The sequence below is a fragment of the Ambystoma mexicanum genome, chromosome 11 (genome assembly GCF_040938575.1).
Source record: "Ambystoma mexicanum isolate Mex_15411 chromosome 11, UKY_AmexF1_1, whole genome shotgun sequence".
Taxonomy (NCBI): domain Eukaryota; kingdom Metazoa; phylum Chordata; class Amphibia; order Caudata; family Ambystomatidae; genus Ambystoma; species Ambystoma mexicanum.
In genome coordinates, this window is record NC_090934.1 from 1,434,524,923 (window position 1) to 1,434,543,669 (window position 18,747).

Genomic DNA, 18,747 nt, shown 5'->3' on the forward strand with positions numbered 1-18,747 from the left:
TACACAACTAAAAAACAAACAATTCCTGTAACAGCGCCTCGATGCCTGCGGGCTGTGTGAGCTCTTTAAAAATGTTAATAAAACAAAAAAATGATTACTCCTGGCTATGTTGCAGGATATCAACGGGCTGCCTAGGGCACTAGCACACAGGTGGTCTGAGGACTGTATGCCTAGATTTAACACAGCAAGAGAAGAGTGCAAGTTTAGTCACACGGAAATGGAAAAGTCAGCTTAAGTGACACGCAAAAGCTTAAGTGACAAGCAATAAACAGTGAAAGTAACGTCACGACCAAGATAAGAGGTTGTTGTGAAGCGAACACACCAATTACTGTTTCCAAGGCGCAGCTGGTAAAGTTCCTAAAAATTAGATTAAAGCATACTTTAATAATTCAAATGTTTGTGTCCCAAAAGGCAGAAAGAAAACGTTGCACCCTGTTCAATTACATTGGCCTTGACAAGCGAGAGGAGGGGGTCAGAATTAAAATAGCAACACGAGAACCAGGGAGGGACTTTCAGGCACTTCAGAGGCAGAGGAGGAGGTGATAATTCAGGCATGATGGGTGAAACCACATATGAGAGGGAGGGGTGAAGGAACCATGAGACATTAGAGGTTGTTGATAATATGAACCACAGCAAAGGTTTCCAATGTATTAAAGAAAAGGCTGGTTTGAGTCTCTTCTGAGACCAAAAGGAATGCAAGACAAAATAAACTGTGTGCAATGAAGGAAGATTGGTTTTTCCTGGACCGAGCCACGCCAGTCAAAATGAGAGGGTAGGGCAGAGAAGAAAGTACCACGTCACAAGGTGGGGAGGGGGGCTGAAGCATAACACTGCACCCATGGATGCTCCAGCTGTTGCATGCAACGTCGGATTCTCAATTGTGCACTGCATTGGGTAAAGAGCATCACTTCTAAAAAATGACGATTCCAAAAAAATGTTATAGCAGCTTCAAGTCAAATCTTTCGAAATATATATTCGGGTTTCTCGGATCAGCTGTGGATTGAGTCACGCCTAGGTCTTTGATTTTATTTGCACTGCCATTTTGTCCTTTTCTACGAAATTCGAAGAATACACGATGAACACTCTTTATCCTCTTCCCAAGCCCTATGTTACCTGGGCGGTAACATAGCTCAGTATGCTCATGCGCCTGCATGAAAAGCTCTGAAATAGACCAATGTCGGGTGTGTCAGCCCTTATGGTTCTGTTTTTTCCCTTGCATTCTGGGACATGCGCCAATGCATTTATAATGGAAAATGAAAAACTATATATCCCAGAAGGCAACGCAAAAAGGACTGGGTGGGCTAAACCCACCGGACATAGGACTGGGTCTGGTTGTGCAACATCTGTGCGACATGCTTGTCCCATTGTGTTGACCTGTCTTTCTTCAGTGGTCTGTAAAGTGAATAACACGCACCTGGCTAATAATAACACCTGCTCCTTGCAGGACCTGATATACAAAAGTTGTTTTTCAATGGGAACGCCACATTGAAAAAAAAACGCTTTGTAAATCAGGCCCACAGTGTTTGGAAGCCACATGCATATGGCAGACTGCACTGCATAAAGCAAACAGTAGCAAAGCTGTGTGCAGGCGCGGAATAGGCATTTGCCAGGCCCTACCATAAAGGTACCACCCAGCTATTTGATGCCAACATCTATAATACGGTGTCAGATTGGTGATAACTGGAATCCCCTGCATGTATGGTGGTTGGAGGTCGCATATATGTTCCATCCAGAAAAGTTCAAAGTTCACCCAAGAGTCAGGACATGGGATCCTGAGAGAGTGTGGAGGCATGTGCCACACCCGAAGGTCCATGTAATCATGCCCTGCCCTCATGTGCCTTATCATGCCCCAGCAGGGCATTGGTGCATGTTAAGCTACTTTACTGGTTCCAGTGCTCGTGCAGGAAATAGAAAAGAAGTTTCCACGCATCTTGGGGGGTTCAGTGATGGGGAGGAAGGCTGTTGGGTTCGGAGAGTGTAGAAGTTCTCTGGGGGTTTGGGAATGGCTAGCTTGTACCCGGAAAGGGCCCAGAAAATATTTGTCAAACACTGAACATTTGAATTGTGTGTCATTTTTCGGGGGGTTCGCCCCGCATCACTTGTAGGTGGAAATGGAAGACCAGTGCCTAGGAATGCACTCCCAGAACCCACATGGGTAGAACGAGGGGGGGCAGGGTCCATGAACAGGCCCCCGCCCTCTCACAAGGCGGCTGCTGAGAGGGGAATGCCCTTCTAAGTGCTTAGCACACTCACAGTATTTACACCCATGTCCTTTTAAACATGGCTCTCCACCCACATTAGCAGGCTGCCAGGCTCATTCTGCCCTTTCGCACGTGCATACGGAGCTGCAGAGTGACCATTTAGCGGGCATTCTACTCTACTCAGTAGTTATTCAACTACCCTGTTCAGTGGCACCATGCACCCCTCTCAAGTAATTCAATCAGGTTATTTATTTATTGTGCATTTATAAAGCGCTTATACATCAGGTAAATTGTGTTTCAAAGCACCCACAGGGCAACAGTGAGGGAATATGGAATTGAGAGGCAAATATAACAATGAAAGAGAGAGAGAGGAGGTCCTACTAGGCCTTGTGAGCATTCCGAGCGGGCAAGTGCAGCTGGACTTAGAGTACTCAGGTCACACCCTGAAGGCTGTCAAGCTGGTTTGGTTCGGGAAAAACATGACCCTTCCACTTCCCATTGACCCTCATATCTGCCCCCTCCATAAGGCAGTCTGAAGCTTTTAGAACCTGGTTGTCGGGTCCAGGATAATGCATACAAACCTACGTCTTAAAAGGATACCTATCATATGATATGATATGATATGATATGATAGGTTATTTATAGCCTGCTTAATACCCAGAGGTTTCTAAGTGTGGACCTGGGGATCGAACCTGTGTTGCTCCCATACTTCAAGGGTCCTCCTGAACATATCTCAAACTCTTCATTCGACCACCACTATACACTGGTACCTTGCTGAAGTTCATAGAACTGCCTTTTACACAACTAAAGACAGACTCACTATTGTCAACCTTCCTCCTCACCGACTCTTCTCTCCCCTTCCACCAGTCCTGAGACCCACCACCAGGGGAGTTGCTAGGTCTGGAAAAGACCCGGGGCTAAGCTGATGTCTGAACTGTTGGGACTGGGGGCTAGCTAGTCTTTTGGCTGTAGTTCCTGAGATTCTATCCGGAGCTACAACCAAAAGATCAGGGGCTATAGCCCCCTTAGCCCCCCCCTAGCAACGCCCCTGCCCACCACCCAGTCTCGCGAGGATAGCTCAGCAGCAACGTGCTCACCTTAGAAGCAAGACAACACAGAGGTCCCCGGATCCGCGCTTAGAAACCTCTGGGTATTAAGCGCGTTATAAATAACCTATCATATCATATCATACATCCAAGAACATAAAAGCACTTCTTGATGTTTCTGTTCCTATGAAATGTCCAACCTCTTGGGACACTGGTCCTTCTACGCACCAACTTGTTTTCTCCCTACAGAGACCCAGGCAAGCCTCAGGACATTACGCTAGTAACTGGCACCATATAAATAAATATGACATTGCATATTCCACCAACATACTCAGCTTTGCTGCATCAGAAAAGTGCAGTCTTCTTTCTAAAAAATCCCTAACATGTTTAGGACCCCATGTAAGTCCAAGCCCTTCTGCAAGGTCATACAACGCAAGGAATATTGGCAGTGAAAGCACTCGACATTGTGAGCTTCTTGAACTCCTATAGCTCTACAATTCTGGCATGATTTGTTGGGGATGGCAATCCAGTTAGTGGGACATTGATGGTTTGGCAAGCATCCATTTGACTAGAGACAGGTGCTGGGAAACAGGGATGCATTAAATAATGTACTATTGGTAGTATTCATTGTATGAATGGTGGGCTAGCGGAAATATAACACTTATTCCTCTGTCGGATGTTCGAGATATACGGCACACGGCTCATTTGTTGTGCGTGACCGCCGCTAGTGCTGCACCGTAACTCTAACAGTGGTAACATACTGCAAGTGAGACTTTCCCCATGTAGCTAGAAAATCCTCCCTTGGTACAAAAGGGGCCATTCTACCACCCTACCAATTACAAACATAATACTACCAATGGTTGCAATTTAAGCAATATGCCCCGAGCGGCGGGGGCATTACCGAATGAGGTGATGCCCCTGCCGCGAGGGGCATATTGCTATTAGTACCCCGGCTCGCAAGATCTGCGAGACCAGGGTACTAAAAGCAGTTTTTTCTGTCCCGAAATGCGGCGGCGTTTCGGAGCAGGAAATAAATAAATAAATAAATAAATAAGAAAATGGCAGCTGGGGAACCGTTTTCCCTTTCCATAGCAGCCATTGGGAGCGGACGTGCTGGGAACACTTCTGTTCCCAGCGCGTCCGCTCCCGAAAAAATAAAGAGAACAAGGTAAGTGGGGTTGGGAGGGCGGGGAGGTGGGAGGAAAGGGAATTTAACAAAAATAAACATACTTGAGTCCCCGTTTGTGGGTGATTGCAGCTTCTCAGCCGTGGAGAGGCTCGGAGCAGGGATAGCCCTGCTTTGAGCCTTCTCATTGGCTGAGGGGCTTGCACGCCCCCCACTGGGAACAATGGGCGTGTAATCCCAGCTGACTGATTCCCAGCCGGGTAACGACCCGGCAAGAGCCAATCAGAATGTGTGTTACATTCTGCTTGGCTCTCGCCGGGTACTAATATTTATTAGATACCTGTCTCCTAGCACTGCTACCTATTCTATGCAATACAATGATGCTTGCCAATTGGACTATGCTCCATTAACTGGATTGCCATCGACCACAGATGGGTTAAAGGTACTTATCGGCATATTATTTTCTTTAACAACCTCAATTTAGAAGACTCACTCCACCCCTAGTGTTGGTTGCACCAGAAGAAGGTCCCACACTTCCATGGGGCCCGAAACATGTTCACATATATTTTTAGACAGAAGACAACACTGATTTGGTGCAAAGAAATTAAGCGTTCACAATTCTTGTGGTAGAAAGGATTTTTTCTCCATTTGCTTTCACTGCATACTTCTTTTGGCTTGGAACGTGTTCTTTTGTGAATTGTTATGTCAATTGTTTAGGTGAATATTTCCATGTACATGGAATCTTTTTCTTAATTATATACTGCTATGCATATTATATGTGCTCTGCATTTAGGTGCTGAGCATTCATGCATATATTGAATCAATGGTAGTTTATGTTTTGTATATTATAGAGTGATATGTAATATTTCTAGTACTTTTTGAGACACCTCCATAAGGTTTTCTTATGCTCCAGAATAAGTATGAGATATTTAGACATTGAAGAATGACCTGTCTTAGGCTCTCATTATAAAGGAGTCGGTCTGGAAAAAAATTCCAGTAACTATGGTTACCGGCACCTTTTCCGGACCGGCTGGTAGTTCAGGCCCCTACCGGCAGATTTTTCACTGAAGCACTGATACCATTTCTAACTTACCGTTCCTCCGCCGCCCGTATTACCGGGATACCGGGTGGCAGAAACGGTAAACCAAGGTTGCCGGTATGCCACCGGTATTACCGATGGAATCACAGCAACCTTATAATGAGTCTTGTATCACATTACATATCACACCCTGCAGAAATGTAACATGTAGCTCCTGATAAAAGAACAGTCCTATGCCATATTCCTAATGAATCTCAAAGACTTCCTGTCCAAAAGAAGCGCACACAGGCAGCTGGCCTCTGAAAAATACAAAAGCGCTAGACAACGTTTGGGTTTTTATGCATACATTAAAAAAGAATATTTAAAGCTGTGCTAATTTGGACAGACCTTTTTGCACAAAAAATATGTCTGTGAGTCTTTTTTTGAAAGACAATGTTGGGTAGATTGGGTGGTAAACGATAACCTCTGGCTCTTGCAAGCTATATGCGGTTAACCTGATAACTGGCAATTCTGTTGGTACAACGTCCTTTCATTGCCTGCATTTTCATCCCCTGGCATTTTAACTTTAACATGACAATGAATATGCTCAGCGATTTTTTTAGGGGTGAGTGGGAAAGGGCAGATAAGGGTTTGGGGGGTAGGCAATAGCCAAAAATAAGTTTGGGGGGACCCCCAAAAAAAAGAAAACGATGAGCATTTTCGTTAGAATGCACACGTTAAAATGACAGGGGATGAAAATGCAGACAATTGAATAACAAAATGACATAGAACCATTCTGTCACTACATACTGTTACATGGATGTGTACAACGAGGCATAGCAAGCACAAATACCACCAGGTGGCAGTCACTTGTTTGACAATTACATTTCCACTTAAGTCGGAAAAGGCCCATCCTTTCAAATAAAAGTGATATCGAGTGTAGACTCCAGACAAAAGGAACAGAACATTAATCTAAGGTGGCACCGCAGGGACAAAGGGCGGAAATCTGTGAAATGCTGGGAAGAGTCTGGTGGCCTGCCTCTTTGTGATAAATGATAATTGAATCGAAAAAAGAACACCTTTGCTAAGGTGATGTTTTGAGATGAGAAGAAAAAAGCTTGGAAGTGAATATTTAAACGAGGAACTCTGAGGACCTCCTGGGTGCTCGAACCACGGCTAAATAGCTGGGCTTTTGGACCTCCTGGGTGCTCGAACCACGGCTAAATAGCTGGGCTTTTCAGAACAGTGTCTTAAAGGCTTAGCTACCTGGGTGGCAGTGGCTTTGTCCCTTAATTGTTATTTTCCTGGCCTGTGTGCCTGGTTCACGATATTAAACGTAACTTCCCATTTGTTTTGGCACATTAGTACCCAGTGAGGGGGTTGTGGTGGCCTCCCAGTCAATTAGAATGCTCAGAGTGAGGGATTTACTACACGGGAAAGCAGGGGCGTTGCTAGGTTTGTAAAAGATTCGGGCTAGAGCCCACTGCAAGTTTGGACGTCACATAACTACATGATATGAATGCACGCGTCGCATTGCAATTTCAAGCATTGATATTGCAAACTATACTGCTCAAAGTGCTCATGCTCATTTGGGAGATTTGCCACTCCAAAGCCTGAACATTCATCCAGTAGTGCTATGTAATACTTTATGAGGTTATATAAGACAAAGAAAAGCCTTTGGACTCAACAGCCAAAGACTTGCTGTGCATTGAGGAATTGTATACAAGCAACTGGAGAGATATCTGTTTGCTACATTAACCATACAGTCACTTACTGCTGGTTGCTGGACTGGCAGGGAGCAAATAGTGGGCTTACAAAGTGGTGGGACATTATGAATGTAATTATACAATGTAGTGAGCAAGCCTCAACTTGACCAAGGTGGAACGGGGGGCAGGAGGGTTCTCGCCCCCACAAGAACATTTTTGAAAAAATGCTGTCAAAATCACACAAATTTCAGCATGATAACCAGAAAAGTACATACGTTTTATAGTGATCTAAATGGCAACCTAATACGGTACCACTAATAAGCTGCAGCAAGCAGGTGGGATACCAATACCCAGTATAATATAACCAAACTAACAAAGCATTTTCAATTCCAACATACCTTTTTAAACAATTACATTTGTGGTTTTATTCCATTTGCATTTAGTTGCATTTGGTAGAAATGCAGTATGGACAGAACATACTGCAGTAAAAATGAAAGACACATTTCGAATTCCAACAGTTAATACATTTAAATTCAAAGATTCATAATACAAAACAAATATAATCCTTTGCAATAACTGAACTGTACATAGATACTGCATTGGGTAAAACAAACCATGTGAAATGTAATTTAACAAACTGTATAATATCACAGTCTCAAATAGCTTCATTTAACATTGAATGTAATTATTGTAATCATTTAACATTGAAAGTAAGTGCTTGCTTTCGTGCGTGCATGCCAGCAAAACGATCGACAATAGCATCATCAGAAAGTGATTGTAGCACCCTTCTCTCTACTGAAAGTACAGCAAGGTCCTGTAATCTAGATTGCCCCATATTACGTGTGAGCCAGTTGTGAAGTCTCGGCAAAGCACTGAAAGATCTCTCACAGCTACAACTGCTCGCTGGCACAGTTAAAGCAATTTGAATCATTTTCACGTTGCAGAAAAAGCACAATTTGGCACACTGGCACTTTTCGGATTCTGCACGCATAACCATTAAAAATAAAAAAAAGAAGACCCACAATTGTACTTCCGAATATCTCCCTTGGAATGGTAGAAGCATATTGATGCCAAAACGCCACTCTACATTGTTATCAGTTGTCCCGTCCAACACCAAAAAGGGAGGCCTGACATTTTCCTCCAAAAAATAGCAGTGATTCTAATGTGGCTTTCCATCTTTGGGGTTGCACCAGAAGACAAGGATAGAATCATGAATTAATGTTAGCTATCTAGGAAATTGTTTCCACCTGTGCAACTCTCTTTTCACATAGAATCAGTAAGCTACCCTAGGATATTGAAAGGACTACCAACTCACGCTGCACCAAACACTTAGTTCTCATGTACTGCACCTCTAGCAGAGATTCAGCAATGGTTGGTCATAACAGTAAGCATATGTTTTGGTTTGGGCATTTAGGTCGCTTTAGCGCCACCTATAAGCCAAAACTATTGTATTAGAATACAGATAGGGAGAAACGGCATATGGGGAGGGACATAAAGATTGTAGATGTTGTTTGGTTATATGCCCACCCTTTGACTGCCCATGGACATGCTAATCCCCATGGCCATCTGCCCCTTCACTCCTCCACGGCCAAAACACCTCCTCATGGGAACTCTTTGAGCTTGCTTTAATCAAGTCTTCCCATCAAACTTTGCACTCAACGTGTCTGCTAGTGTTTTTTATTTATTTTTTAAAGCTGTCATCTGAGAGGTAATGACTTAAATGGAGCTGTAAATGCACTCCTGATATACTGAAAATGTCTTAACCAGGTCTGCCTTCAGCCACTCGATGTATAAGCAGTCTACATGTCCTTCACTGAAGTGTTGTTAAAAACAAGCATTGGCAAAGCCAACAGTTAGGTTTTTGTGTAGGCATAGGCTAGGCACTTATCAGGCACTGTCAGGGAGGTTCTACATGCTCAGAAGCAAGCAACTGCTGGAAGATTGTGCAAGTACATGGGCATCTTGACAAATACCCACCTAGTTCCTACATTTTAGCCAATGCTTGTTTTAAACAGAAATGTGGTGCAAGGACACATAACTCCATGTTTAAGAGGGTGGCAGACCGTCCTTCACAATTAAGCAATATAACAGAAACAGTACTTAAAGCTCTCTATAATCACATTTTAGAGGTCACTATCAGCGAAGTATCCTGAGGACTGACACCTCAAAAGTGTGAAACCCGTCTTACTGCAGAAAGGCACGCCCTTCCCTTTCTCCCCTTTTGTAGCGCAAACAGCTGTTTACGGCTGAGGTGACTCCAGGGCAAAGCCTGTGAGAGCAGTTTGTTAACTGGATGGAAGGCCAGTACTGGGAAATGGACCCATAGTACTCTTTTAATTTGCGCAATGCTGAGATTTCTCTGTAAGGGGATTTCGTGTGTATGCACAGTCAATAGGGGCACGGCAGCTGCATGTGCAGTTCCTGTCTGCCTGACTGACAGGCCTGCGAGTGACTGAGGGAAACCTGAGAGACACTCAGCCCTACCTGAAGAGGGTCTGAGCCTCGGGCTTCACACAATCACGTGCCCTTGCATCAGCAGCAGCTGTCCAGGCAATTGGACCGGAGCTCAAGCCCCGTTCACTGCAAAGGGGGGAAATCAAAAAGTCGAAAAAATAAAGTCGAATAACAAAATGTCGAAAACAAAATGTCGAAGAAAAAAAAATTCAAATGTTTTATTTTTTTATTTATATGTTTTTTTGGGTTTCGTAAGTAAAAAAAGGAGTGAAATAAAAAAAAATACAAAAAAGGGAGGTTGGGGGGAACCCCCCCATTTCGAACAAAAAACATAGAAAAATATACATTCGATTTTTTTTTTCAACTTTTTGTTTTCGAGATTATGACGATAGATGACGATGACGAAGATATTTCGAAAATATGTAATTCAACTTTTTGACTATAAACCCACTGCAACTGCTGCTGGTCGAGAATGGTCCTGAACTTTGAAAGCTGTTTCCCCTGGATTCTGAAATGGCGCTTTGAAGGTAAAAGAATTCTTTACAACCGGTCATGGTGTCCGGTAATCAGAAAGAGCCTGACGGCTCACCATGTGACAATTAAATGGATGGTCTTATTCCACAGGCATGCATAAGGCTGGTCCTGATTGCATAATGTTTCATGTACGGGCTATTCAATTGTACTTTATTTCCGAGACTGACATTTTTTACAAATACATTGAAAAGCAAAAACAATTACTGTTGCCAGTGATTTTCGTCTGTGCCAGGGGCCTAAACGTGTCAGGTGCTTGTTGCGTCATACCTAACCGATGAAAGGTGCCAAGGACTAGGCCCAAGCCTCGCTGCCTTCCCTCCCTTGTGCCAAATGGGTTACCTTGTTTTGGATGAGAGATGGCTGTGTGCAAACGAACCGTTATTTTAGACAGTTCACTCTATTGTCTAAAATAATGTCGGTTCGGTTCCAATTCCAAAATGTAAGCCGCCGCCTATATAACACATATATTACCTACCTAGGCGGTGGTGGACATGGCATGGGTGAACAGGTACGTGACGGCCGGTGGGTCACACACAAGCAGGTGGTGGCGTCGTGGCAGCTCGAGTTCCTCGCAGCAGTGAGCAGCACCAGTGTCTGCAGGCACAGGGTGCCTCTCACACCTACTGCTACCCACTGTGCAAGTGTGCATGCAAGGAGAGACCCAGCAAGGCACTTGCGTTTGTGCTCGGCTCCCTGCGCAAGCACAGACAGTGCACAGCCATGGACAGCAACACTAGTAGCAGCCCAGGAGGCAGCGGTGTTCGTGTCACGGTGTGTTTTTGAGTCTATGTAATCATGAAAGTTGCTGCTGCCTCTTGGCCTGCATTTTCCATGTGCTGCCGACCCTGCATCAGTAATTTTGATTTCCCAGGCAAATAATGTTTGGGGCTAGGCTTTTCTTGTAGCTCTGTGATCTTCATCCGAGGCTACAAGCAAAGGATCCGGGGCTATAGCCCCTCTAGTCCCCCCCTAGTGACACCCCTGAGGCCGCCATCTTCCTCCATCGGGACCAAGGTAAGTGCACTCCACTGCATTCCACTTCCCACACCCCCACACCCACCCCACCTTTTCCACAGATCTCATCCCCATCTCCATACCCGCACCCCACTTACCTGGTGCTGCCTTGTTCCTCGCCAGCGCCAGGATCACTAGTGTTCCCGGAGCATCCCCGTCATGGTTATGGCCTCCATGGAAAGGGAGAGGGGACTACATGTGATTCCCTTCTCCCACTTCCATGGCGCCGGGATGCTAATAGCAGAACACCCCTCACTGGGGGGCATTACCTGTCGAGTAATGCCCCAGGCTAACGTCGCTCAGGCTTCTAACTCAGGGCCTTACCTGACCTACTTGGAATGCATCGCTTAAGTAATGACAAACCGATCAGTCCATTATATGTGAGAAATATGCTTTCTTGTGATGCAAACTGTTCCTAACGTCCAAAACCTTTAATGCCCTAAAATGACAATTACATTTGCCGCACCAACTCCTAATCATAACAACATACGGACATGGGCAACTCGGTCCTTTTTCCCCAGACCTGGTCCAAACCCTTATATATGATAGCCCATCTGCCATTCCTCTGCACCTCTAAACCAGTAGCTAGAACTCAATGCGACTTTCGCCTCATGCAATACCTGCCATGTACACGACTAATATCGGCCAACACATGATTGTATTGTAATTGTCTTACTTATGTAGATAGAAGGCAATGCGACAGAGGCAGAGGCATTCCCTGGGTAGGGTACTTTAGAAGAGATGCCGCGGCGCCCCAGGCATTATTCATAGGGGTGCCCTGATGAGGTCACTGGGGTGGCACACCAAAACAAACACAGGCGGGCCATTAGGGGGAGGGGCAGCGTTTTAATAAGGGTGGCCCTGGCCTCCTTGGCCACATCCTGGTGGCGCCTCTGAAGAGATGATGGATATCTTGGGGAGCGTAGAGATGGTGTTGTAAGTGTAGTCATGTGGGATGTTGACCAGGAGCAAAGACAAGGAACAGACATCATTATGAGTACCAGAAAGACCTAGCATCAAAGCATGCGATCCATATACATATATGTACACCAGTTATATGTGTGAGAGACACCTCCGGAGTATTAGGCAAAATCAGATAATGAAGGGCAATGGGTTTCTGGGAGGCACACATGGAAGTGGTCACACCGCTTGCGCGGCCTGGACAATTGCTCCACACTGCCCTAAAGTGTACATACACAGCAAGTAGCAATAAACTGTTAGTTGCAACTTCGCACAATGTTATCATTTGTTTAGTAGCACAATGGGCCTCATTACAACCATGGTGGTCCGGGAACTACGGTACTGGTAAGCATGCCGGTACCGAAGTTCCTGGACCGCCATACTACGTGCTCTGCTCGCGGGTGCCGCTTCAGTGAGAAGAGCATGTCGGATGCACCGGCACAAGTCTGAATATGCCGGTGCATCCGACGTCCCCATCCCTATTCAGCCCTATGGGGCAGAATGGGGATCGCAACGCCCTTGATTCCGGCACCCGCAAATGGGCAATTACCGGGTCCGCCGAGCTCGGCATGACCCGGTTCTTGCCCATTCGCGGGTGCTGGAAAAAATGCAACTCCGACGGCAACCGTGCCATTTTTAACAGCACGGCTACCACCAGAGTTGTAATGAGGCCCAATATCCTAACCAATTGATCACGTTAGTGATATTTCCAGTCTAGAATTATAAGTTCATACATAATTTTACAAGCAAGAAAATGTATTTTTTTACAATGACAAGAATGCTTCCTTGTGCTATCTGCCTACTTGTTTTGAGTTAGAACAACTCTTCTTCAGAGACTGTCATCTCACATCGAATAGTGAAACAGTATTGTGCTAAATCAAAACACATTTTTACTGCACTCTGTTTTTTGTGCTTGTAAAATTATGCGAAGAACCTTTAATTCAAGATTGGAAAAACGCATCTCACTGATGTGATGAAATGGTTAAGAGATTGTGTTGTTAAAGAAATTATAGCATTGCACGAAGTTGCAACTTATAGTTTATTGCTAGTTGTTGTGCAGGTACAGAATAGGGCAGTGTGCAGCAGTGGTCCAGACCAAGTACGCAGTGTGGCCACTTTCGTGTATATCTATTTGATCCCTGGCTCTGTGGGGTCTGAAGGATGCCACCCCCTCCTCCAAAAATTATATTAAATTGATATTACTTGTAAACAAGAAAGGAGAGCAGGGCCCCCATCCTTTTTGTGGCATGTTGTGGGAGGAACCCCTTCCTTAGCTGGTAAGTGGAGATTTAGCCAGGGTTTGCATGGTTCTACCATTGGGCTGGCTTTAATGTCAGTTGTTTGTGTGTTGGAGAGGATGGGAGAATGTAAGAAGGAGTGGAATTGTGATGAGGCATAAAGAGGAGTGTGGGGGTGTCAAGATACACAAAAATAGGAGGAGAGGTCGACACTCTCCCCCGAACCACAGAAGCCGAATGAAGTCGACCCTCCCACCGTGGTTGGCACAGGTACCTGATATATATATATAGACAGGACACCACGTGGCAGCCAGTGGGGGGAAGAGGGTTAGGGAGAGGTTGTGGACAGGGTGAGGAGTTTTAGAAACACCGGATAAAGGGTAGAGGAAAACCTAGTTTGGATAGGACTGGGGGAAGTACAGGGAAAAATCCTACACTTAGTAATACTTGTAACACCATAACCTGCAATACTTTGATTACTTGATATCATATGTGGTAGTACTGCCTGTTACCTGATAACCAATATCTTGAGAACACCTTAATACATGTATCTCACACACTGTGTGTCATTGACATGAAACAAAACAAAGCATGGTTAGCAGATGAAACATACAATGGGAATACTCCCAAGATCCCAATATGAAGACATGACACATGGCCCCCTGGGCTGGTATATGCAACACTTATAGTTACTAACAAGCACATAAACGTATAGAACATAAAGATTTGTCAAGTGCTTCCTTGCAGCATAACAGAAAGATATGCACAGTCTCTCAGTATGTAGTTGTCTCCATAAATACCCCGTAGTAACCCCTGCTGGGTTGGAACAATGTGGGACAATGCAATTCTAAAGGCACCTCGGCGTACTGCCCATAGTTGTGACAAACAAGTTTTGCGTTTTGCAGAGCATACGCCTAACAAACACTGGGTACTTCTGTTAGCATGCTCGTAATCACGTGTGCATTTCGTCAATGAAAAATTAGCCCTTTCCGCACTTATCTTGTGTCCGGGAAGCTCCTGAGCCTTCCCGGACGTTGAATGCTGTTGCCCGTAGCAGCCGTCGGGATCACTCCTCTCCCCGCTGCAAAGTGCTCATGCCCGCCGCCTCCGCGTTCATACCAATTCCATAGCGGGCGGCTCCTGACTTCTCCGATGCAGCTTCGACCGACGCAGCTTCGACCTCCAAACAAAATAAGCCACACCTGCCGTGCGCCGTGGGCCGCTCATAAACCGTTAGCAATCAAGATCAGCTGGCCCCCACGCGCGCACGGCAGTAAACTACCCAGCCTCCCAGCCTCCCAAGTACTGCTGGGAATTGTAGTTTTGCTGGATTTTTCAGTGTTTTAGCCCTCTGAGCCCAGTATACACACGCTTGCCCTTATTCCTGACAGGGGGAGAGGTTGATAAGAGAAAAGAATTGCAGAATTAGGGCAGGAAAATAGAACGAGATAGAGTTTACAAGGAAGTGGAGACATGAGCTGTTAAAGATTTGTAGACTACAGGCCCAATTAATGGGTGGGTGGATCGGTTGGAGGGGAACAACATGTATGCAAGAGGGAGAGGGGGCACAATTCTATAGGGGTTGCGTGGAGTGTAGCAAGCAAACTTTCCCCACACCTGCATACCTTACAGCCGCAGGCAGGAGGGTGAGGTCGTCCGTGATCACAATCTGCACCACTATCCAATCGCTGCCAAACACCTGTGCCGTTCCACGCCGCGGACTTGCCCTGCAAGGGCTTTGCCACAGATGGTATGAGCCTCAGTTCTTATAGGCACGTAAGTGTGGACATAGCAAAGCGTGCTACGTATAATTGGCAGTGTCTCCTGCGCACCTGCATTGCTCAACACTGCTGCCTTTTCCCGCAAGGGATTTGCCGCAGATGGTCCGATCCTCATTTCTTTGAGGCACGGAAGCATGGACGTAGCAAAGCATGCTATGTATAATCGGACAGCGTCTCCTGTGCAACTGTGTCACTCAACACCGCGGCCTTGTCCTGCAAGGGCTTTGCCGCAGAGGGTCAGAGACTCAGTTCTTACAGGCATGGCAGCTTGGACATAGTGAAGCATGCTACATGTAATCGGGCAGCATCTCCTGTGCACATGCATTGCTCAACACCGTGGTCTAGTCCTGCGAGGGCTTTGCCGCAGAGGGTCCGAAACTTGGTTCTTATAGGCACAGAAGCTTGGACGCAGCGAAGTGTGCTACGTATAATCGGGCAGCGTATCCTGGGCACTTGGATCGCCCAACCCAGTGGCCTTGTCAAGTAAGGGCTTTGCCGCAGAGGGTCCGAGCCCCAGTTCTTATAAGCACGGACGAGTGGATTTAGCAAAGCATGCTACGTATAATCGGGAAGCATCTCCTGCGCACCTACGTCGCTCAACACCACAGCCTTGTCCTGCGAGGATAAGTCTTGCAGCCCTATTTTTGGACTAGCTAAAGTGGACATAGGGAACCAAGGGGGAGGTTGACAAAGAGACTGTTGCAATAGTCCAGCCTAGAGAGGACCAACGCTTTGGAGACGTTCAACTTCTGCAGCAAGGTGAGGAAAGGTGGAATGTATGTAAGGAGGTGAATCTGAAAGCGGCCCTTCTTGAAAAGTTCCAAGATGTGGGGAGTGAAGGAAAGAGAGGAGTCAAAGATGACCATAAGGTTTTTGCCCTCAGAGGATGGTGAGTGTAGAGGACCCAAGGAGGGTGGCCAGAGGGATGGAGGGAAACAGTGCACAGGTGTCCCAAAAAGAAGGATCTCTGTCTTACTAGCATTGACTCAGAGATCATTAGCCGCACACCATGCCTGTATGGTGGTTAAACAATTGGGGATGGGAGAGGGAGAGGAGAAAGTAGTAGAGGTACATGTTAAGGAAAGCTGTGTGCCATCGGCATAACACTGACAATTAGGAGAGAAGGAGGAGCTCAGGTGAGCCAGATGGACGAGGTACATATTGAAGAGCCACAGCGATAGGATAGGACCCTGGGAGGCGATGCAGGTAAAGAGTGAGGTGGTGGAGGAGAAACGGTCCTGTTGCAGCTGGGAAGGGAGGTTAGTGAGGAAAGAGGTTAGCCAGTCCAGTGCCTGGTCTGTTATGCCAAAGGTATCATGGAGCTGTTTAATAAGGATAGAATGACTGACCGTGTCAAAGGAGGAGGCATGATCAAGAAGCGCTGTCCTCAATTGTACTGTGGTCATAAATACCATATACATTTCAATGATATCATTCCACCCTATTACAAATACAGTACACTCCCCTTATAGTACATATAATAACTATACACATATTACTATAGTGTATGTAGCCATTGTCCACAACAACCACACTACAATTAAACCATATAACAAGTATGTACAATACTCCTTCAAATAATAAGACTTCCTTAGACCCTCTTCCAATCCCAATAATATCCATGGACAGCACAATTCATGGCACACACACCAGATCCTACACAGATTTTGTTCTTTACCTATAAAAGGAACTCCATATCCACACCCCCACCCTTTCCAGGCCCTCTTTTATCCACAAAATAACCTCAAATATATTTTCCTGAATTTTCCTCACCACACTGTCGCAGACAAAGGCCGTAACCCACCCATTCAATATGGTCACCATTTCAAAAATGATGACGTAGCTCACATTTTCAAACATACATTCAGCATGCACCTCTCTGAAAAGTTTGGTGACCATTTGTCGAACGGCGCCAGAGTTATAAGCTGCCCAAAAAGTACTCTTTGATCCGGAGTAGGATGACGAGGAACACAAAGAAAAGGAAGTGGAAATGCCTACCTCCACCACCCAGACACAGTCATGGTGTGGCGGTACTTTAAGACCGTAAGAAGGGTACCAGAGGCTTGGGGTCCCGTGTTCAATGCATTCAGTGTAAGGTCATACTCAGTCGCAGACAACACTGTCAGTACTCCTTTCGGATCACGTCCATGCACCGCCACACATGATCCAAGCAGCTCAGTGCTCTGTGAAAAGCTTTTCCTTTCTCAGGGAGAAACAGGCTAATGTGCTGTACCCCAACTTTCTCAACTGTTCCTGCCAACAAACAGGCTACTCATATGGGCAGAGGATCCCACCAGCTGCCGTGCAGGCCCTACAGGAAGCTGTTGATCCTTACTTTTCAAGGATCACAATTTTCTGCATGTACTGTGTCACACCGTTTTGCAGGTGAGAGCAGTTTTGGAATGCTTTCGAGACTTCGGTCAAGTAGCACGAGAAACACTGCCCCCTACCTTATATTTAAGGCCCACCCAACATCTTGCCCTGTCCACCTTCCCCTCCATATATGTGGCTGGTGCCCCTTCCCTCTGTTCCCTCCCCCACCTTACCTCAGCACCTCCCCTACAAAAAACAAAAAACATAAAAATATAAAAGCCAGAAACACAAAAAAGATTCCTTTTGGAGCCACCTTTGCCAGTTAAAAAATAGAAGCAAAGAAAAATCACAGGACTTTTTGCAGCCTGTATGGTCTGAGGACAGTACGATAGTCTGCAGAAACCAGGAAAATTCCAGGAGTGGTGTGGGGGAATTAAAATAATTTTCATTGTTTTTCATTCAAATACGGTGGCTCTTAAAATAACTTTTTTCGGGGGGAGAGTTATATACTGAAGTAACACATGTTTCAGTGAACTTATTTATTTTCTCCAACTATTACAAACAGTGCTTGTAAGTAATTGATGTAATTCCCTCTTCTGGTCCGATTGAGGAGTTCAAGCAATCTTCTTTTTCTCAAATGGGCATCTACTTTTGGAAATTCTCCAATGTTCAGGTCACTCTGAGGAATCACTAATGCTGGAACGTGGATGAGTACCAAGGAGCATACTCCACCCCAATTCTTGGGCAACTTCATGTAGGGCCTAAACCCACAAGCCCAATATTGATCCATAAGGATGGCTGTCCCTTCTCCTATCCTAGAAACGTCAACTGTAGTTCTGCTTTCCTTGTTATCTCCAACCTAAGGGCCTGATTAAACGGTTGCAGTGGTTGCAAAATCTGGCCGCTAGGGTCGCCACTGGCTCCCCTTTTGGAGCACACATCTCCCCCGTATTACGGAACCTGCATTGGCTCCCTGTGGCTCAAAGGGTTGAATTTAAGACCTTGTGCATTGTACACCCGGCCATTCATGGTCAGGGTGCAGAATACCTTCGAGCTAAATTCATGCGTTATTGCCCCACTCATCATCTGTGCTCAGCCACCTCCGAACAATTGGTTCTTCAAAAGCACAACAGAGACAGGGTTGGTGGCCGGGCCTTCTCTATTGCTGCAGCAGTTCTGTGGAGTAATCTTCCACTTATCATAAAGAAAACGCCTAATTATTTGGAGTTCAGAAGACAGGTCAAAACGTTCCTATTTTAATTATTATGAGGCTGTCTCCCGCTCTCCCAGCACCATGATGCCTTTTGGGTGACTGTGCGCTTTACAAGAACTAATAACATAACATAACATAACATA